The following is a 6,864-nucleotide window of genomic DNA, read 5'->3' as shown; positions in this document are numbered from 1 at the left end:
AATATAATATAATAATATAATATAATATAATAATATAATATATAATAATATAATATATACTCCGACTGTTGCGCTCTCTCTTAATTGCAAAACTTCCTCTCCGTACTATGACCTGCTGATACTCCCGTAAGGTTCGCCCCTGATGAAGACACTTTGGTAGTGCCGAAATGCATTGGGCTTTTTCAAAAAATGTACATTTAATGGCACTGTAAATTATAACATGAATAGAAATGTTAATGTTATTTCGACTGTTATTTTGAATGAATATGAAATATGAACAATTGCATAACAAAATTATGTGGTAAGACACACATATGAGAAAAAGAGATATAAAAAGTTAAAATAAAAAGAAGAATGAGAGATCATATAAGGTTCATTATTTGTTGAATAAAAGAAATGAGTTTAGGTCACCCACCCAACTTAAACAGGCTATTACTCACAAGGGACTGACAAACCCTGCAACCGTAGCACCACTGTGTATAGCACGGAAAAACAGGTAGATGGGAGTGCTCCCTAACCCAGCATAAATCATTCATACTCATTCAATGACAACATAATATAGCTCTAAAATAAGGAAATATTATCAAGAGGAGTGATTACATAATTCTATCATACCTCTTGTGTCCTTAGATAATGTACCTTTGCTGGGTGTCTTTTAATTACAAATGTGCTCTTTTATAGATTTCTTACATCTTCTCACATGCTCGATCATATAGTTTTCAAGTGAACTTATATGTTGATAACTTAACAGCCTACCAAAATATGGAGGGGCGTACAACCCCCTACATGAATCTCCTGATGATAGATCACCCTTCTAACGGTTCCGCTAAACCTTGTGCGTACTTGCGAGTTATTTTCCCGTTTTATATACATAAACGAGTATCAGTACTTCAACATGAATAATTGCATACGAACTATCTCAATTCACTCGATACTCTGATTTTATAGTATTTCTTCTTTTCGTTGCCAACCAATGTAAAAAGAAGAAACCAACCAACGTTCTAGCCTTTTTTGCTTTAAACGTAACACCGGTATTTATTCCGGCCTGACTTCCTGTCACGTGTCCGTCTTTGAAATACGGCGCCAGGAACCAAAAGAGGGAGAACGGTACCAACGAGGTAAGCGAGCTCCCTTGTGTTAGCTGGAAGATTACACCAGACGTTATCCGTCCTGGACCATCTGAATACTTCCAACCTACAAATTCTCTGCCTAAACTCTTTCGTTTTACCGATCTAGGTGCACCCGCCTTCGTGTTTGTACCAACTTATTCGCCCAACCTGAATACTACTATTTTCTCCTCCCGGTTACTACTCGAATTGTAAACAATCGAGGTAGGTCACATTTCGGATTGTTGCTTCCCCTGTCTGAGTTGTACTGATCAGAAAATGAAAGAATAACATTATGTTTACATTATTATATATACCATATAGATTCATCAAATCCCGCAAAGTTTGAGTACATACGTTTTGGAAATCCGAATACAGGATTCCACGTAACGCCCCGACCGAGTGCTCTCACTAAGGTATTTTCGCCTATCACTTGTGAGGGTGAGTGTTTTGTATTTTCCACGAACTTCTGTTTAACCGACACCTCCGTGAATGTAAATAGAGGTCTACCCGAATAAGTGACAGCCCTTTCTCTTCTAGTTTAATATTCCAGAGCATGTGTGTCGTACACCCGGCAATCCCTTCTATTCTTTCTCCCTTGTCTTTTCTCTTTCATTCTCCAATTCCCTTTGTAGACATGTAACAGAGTCTACACACTGACCGGCCTTTTTCCCCTAGCTTATCTGGCATAAACAACTGAGTTTTATACATCCGATTAAATTACATCTAATACCAGAAGTGTAGAATTCATGGTTCTACATCTGCCCAGTATAATGATCTTCTCTGAATATAAACGAGGCTAAGAGCTCGTAGAAAGGAGTGCACTGAGTCTTAGACTATACCCCCCAAAGAAAAGAAAAGAGGCATTTATCCTTCTAATTATGTGCACAATGTCGAACGCCATAACGATTGTAATTGTAAGTGCCATGTTTTTCCAGATGTCTTTATATACCACGCACTAGTCACTTGGGATACCGTCTTTTCAAACACACAAACACTTTTTTCACTTTGTCACTTTACTTTCCTTCCGGCCAGTGTTTATAATCTGTAGGTTTTATCCAACCCCATAAAACTTTTTAGCTCACAAATGTCACCAAGTTAGTGATCTCGAGTCACATTGACACAGAGTCACTCAATGGCATGCTTGTTATCACCCTGGTTAACACGACCTAGTCACCATCGTAATATGTTCATGAATAGAACATGTTCGCAAATGTACTTTTTATGTTTCTATCCAGCCCTGAAGATTCGCAGTTTGTTCCCTGCGATGAAACACGTGTTGGCCTATGCAAAGGAACAATAAACAGAAATGACTACACAAAGAACAGAACGTTTCTCAACTGATATATGTTAATTTATGTATATTCATTCTCGAAGTTTGACCTATAGTTTTGATGTGCTTGATCACTTCCACCACTTCAACTGATACCAATATTATTAAGAATTAATTGATATTGTATAGTGCAGGGGCATTGTTGTCTTTTGTAAATTGTGTGGATGTTTTCTGGTCCATCCTAGAGCGGTTGTGAGGGATTACCGCTCGCCTCATTGCCTATCCTGACTACTTTTTGTAACCACTACTTTGCGGCCACCCAGGTTGTGCGCCTAGCTATTCTGGAATACCTAAAAACCTCCCAGCTGTGTATCGCATCCCTGCTCCTGTCTGCAGATGCCAAGGGTGAAGATCAGCACAGAGTGTCCGTCCTCACACCGCCTCAAGATGGAGTCGGCAGTGACCCCAAGCCAGGCAAGAGAGGATCCCCACACTCTACATGTCAAGCCGCCACAGACACTCCAGCTCAGCAAGGCGGAGGCACGTGGCTGCCAAGACCCTCCGGACATCCAACACTCCCAGCAAGTCACCACCACCTGTCATCCCAAGTCACCACATGGCTGGCAACTGCCATCAAGCCAGTCATCATCACCTGCGTCAAACATCACCACTCCCAGAAGATGGGCGGACTGGAGTCCTAAACCACCGCCACACCAGCAGACAAAAGAAACCAGAGGCTACCTGTGAACCTGGCCTACACCGAAACCGCGGCAGCGATGGCAAGTCTTGGCAGAAACTCATCCACCCGTGAGAGTTGGGCTTGTGACTAAGTAACTGCTCCTCAGCGGTCCTGCAGCTGCCCCCAGATGGCACACAAGCAGCCCTCCTACAGTCCCGCAGCAACCCCGACAATGGGCCTCCCCAGGCGGGAGAGCAGGTAGAGACTCTGCTCCACCGACAGGTTTGCGATCACAGCCCAGCCGTTCAACAAGGATAGTCGGCCCAGCCACACCTCTGTGAACTCTCCTGTAGGACTTCATCCATCTTTATGACGCAGCCCACTACAATGAACTGTTAGAACCCAGTACGGACCATCACGGACCTCAGCAAAATGGAAACTAGGGAAGGCAGCAAGACATATCACCATCAACGAACTGTCGGCAGGCAGAGGACGTCTCCCAGCCGGGGGTCGTGTCCTGAGGCCCTCAGGTTAAACTACGGGTGCCCGCCGAGTAGGTTCTGCTGCAAGCCAAGTCACCAATCCAGGTCTACTGTCGTCCTGCCACCTGACTCTAGAGACTGATGGACCCTGTGGTAACTAGTTAACTGTTTGTTTTATCCCCACAGATTGGACTAGCATTTTTGTTTGTTCCTCAATAAAGTTGGGGAGGAATGTAATATCCTGCGAGACACGTTCTAGTGTCCCGCAGGAAGTTGTCATGCCAGCCACTCCCTCAAGGGCTGGGCACACTGCAGCCCCACAACCTTCCATCAAGGGTGTCACGAGTGACGTGACCCCGCTAATAAAAGGGCCCGGGTGCACGTGCTCGAGGCCAGATTACTGTACAACATAGCCGGTGTCTGAGTCCATCATTTCCGCACCATGTGGGCCTGAGGCCCAACACTACAGGCACCAGCGGGAGCTCAATGCCTTTCACAAGGACTCCTGCAGGAGGTCAGCGCCTCTTTTCAGGGCACCAGCGGGAGGTCAGTGCTTCTTCTCAGGTCACCAGCGGGGGGCCAGCGCCTCATCTCAGGGCACAAGCGGGGGGTCAGTGACTCTTCTCAGGGCACCAACAGGGGGTTGGCAGCTCTTCTCAGGGCGCCAGCCGGGAAGTCAGCGCCTCTTCTCAGGGCACCAGTGGGGGGTCAGCGCCTCTTCTCAGGGCAGCAGTGGGGGGCAGCGCCTCTTCTCAGGGCACCAGCGGGGGGGTCAGTGCATCTTCTCAGGGCAAATGCGGGGGGTCAGCGCTTCTTCTCAGGTCACCAGCGGGGGGCCAGTGCCTCATCTCAGGGCACAAGCGGGGGGTCAGTGACTCTTCTCAGGGCACCAACAGGGGGTTGGCAGCTCTTCTCAGGGCGCCAGCCGGGAAGTCAGCGCCTCTTCTCAGGGCACCAGTGGGGGGTCAGCGCCTCTTCTCAGGGCAGCAGTGGGGGGCAGCGCCTCTTCTCAGGGCACCAGCGGGGGGGTCAGCGCCTCATCTCAGGGCACCAGAGGGGGGTCAGTGCCTCTTCACAGGGCACCAGCGGGTGTCAGTGCCTCTCCTCAGGGCACCAATTAGGGGTTGGCAACTCTTCTCAGGGCACCAGCGGGGGGTCAGCGCCTCTTCTCAGGGCACCAGCGGGGGGTCAGCGCCTCTTCTCAGGGCACCAGCGGGGGTTAGCGCCTCTTCTCAGGGCAGCAGCGGGGGGCAGCGCCTCTTCTCAGGGCACCAGTGGGGGTTAGCGCCTCTTCTCTGAAGCAAAAGATGTTTTATGTACTACTATTAATTGTGTTTAAAAATCTTAGTAGTATGGATGTTGCCATGTTGCAATTATAAAGAACAGAAAAGTGTTATTAAATATTTCTGTGGCATTTGTGCGAATTTCCCTGCATCAGTGGATTTATGATCACTGATGTGACATTTTTGAATTGCAATTATTCTCAAACAATTCCTTGGGTGGCAATTTTTGCTTTTGTTATTTACGATACCCAGTCCCTCTGGGATTATTGGGTGGCTCTTTTGTGTGTAATCTTTAAGTCAGGCACTGCCGGTAAAGAGCACCAGGGAGCCTGCCAAGCTAGAAAACAGTCAGGCGCTGCAGGTGGAAAGCACCAGGGAGCCTGCTAAGCCAGAAAACAGCTGCTTTAAGTAGCAAAGACGCCTCTCTAGGCAGCGATCAGTGCACACCATGTCTACAGTTGACTCTACAGCACCAGCAGTGCCAGGTCCAGCAGCCCCTGTTGCCATGCCCGGACATGTACCCCTGGGTGTGTCATATCTGCGCCCCGCTGAGCCGCTGCCGCTAAAGTCTGGCAACAGCATGGGACCTGCGTGGAAAAGCTGTTTGGAAGATTTTGAAGATTTTATGAAAGGGTCACAAGTCTGAGATCCCGAACAGCAACTCATCGCACTCCGTAACCTGATAGGCAAAGATGTAGGACACATCATTAAGGACTTACCACCAATCGAGGTGGCGTCTTATGCAAGTGTCCGAGATTTACTGAATAAAAAGTTTCTACCAAAGAAAAACCTCGATTACGAACGATGTATGTTCAATCTAGCGTCCTAAAACCGGGAAGAAGTGATGTGTGACTTCATCTCCCGCCTCAAGAAACTAGCCGGCCACTGCGAATTCGACAATTTCACCACAGAAGATGTGCTGCGCCTCCGCATCATTGATGGGTGTCTGTCAGAATCGCTACGCCGACGGCTCTTAAAGAAACACTACACACTAGATGAAATAGAAGAACTTACTCGCATAAACGACCAAGCAGAAGAACATGCGAAGAAGATGGAAGCCAGCAAGATAGAAAAAAAAGAACAAGCCCTACAAGTACAATCGTGTTCAGAGCCAAGGTGCCGGTCGGACCAGCCCACGTCGGGAAGATTCTCTCGGTCACTTCACATCAGGTCACCTCGCCGGGAAGCGAAAGACAACCGGGACAAGAAACACCTGCCGAAGTGTTACAGATGTGGACAAGATTACCTCCATACAGTTCTGTGTCCGGCGATTTGACAACAATGCCACTGATGCAAAAGAAACAACCATTTTGAAATTGCGTGTCAAACTCGTCGCACGGAAGAGAGACAGAGCAGACGAGTTGCAGAGCCACAACACCATGCTAGGGCAGTACAAGGAAGAAGAGATCACTCGACAAGCTCATCAGGATCCAGCACGCAGTCACGCAGCTCGTATCAATCACGTAACTCGCGTAGATCCCGGAGAACGACATCTAGAGAATCAGCTTCTCTCACGCCCATATCTCAAGACTGTGACGAATCTGTTTGCATGGTATCTGATCCAGATAGACTGAAGAAATATCCACGACTACACATTCAGATAGGAAACTACTCTGCCAAATTTGTCTTGGACACAGGTGCCTCCCTCAATTATATCTGCGCCACTGAATATCAAAGTATGAAACCCAAGCCAAAATTAGAACCCGCAGCGGTGAGAGTCTATACGTGGATGTCCAGAGAACCCCTGCCAATTTAGGATGTTTTCGCACCACGCTGACATATAAAGACCGAGCAATTGAGGCTTACGTGAGGTAGTGTGGCTCACTGGTTAGAGGCGGCAGACCCGAGAGCAGAGGACGGTCTGGGACCAGGGTTCAATTCCCGGCGCGGCAGGTTTCTGGACCAGGGTCAGCGGACTTGATAATTCTCCCGCCTCGGTGCCCACTCTGATCAGCAATCACACTCGGCAACTCTGGGCATTAGCTTGCCTCATCTTCACTAACGGCCCCACCAGACCGCCGGGGATGCCTGGTCTCACCCT

Source organism: Lissotriton vulgaris, chromosome 1_1 (assembly GCF_964263255.1).
Source record: "Lissotriton vulgaris chromosome 1_1, aLisVul1.2, whole genome shotgun sequence".
Lineage (NCBI taxonomy): Eukaryota > Metazoa > Chordata > Amphibia > Caudata > Salamandridae > Lissotriton > Lissotriton vulgaris.
Note: the sequence above shows the minus strand (reverse complement) of the source record.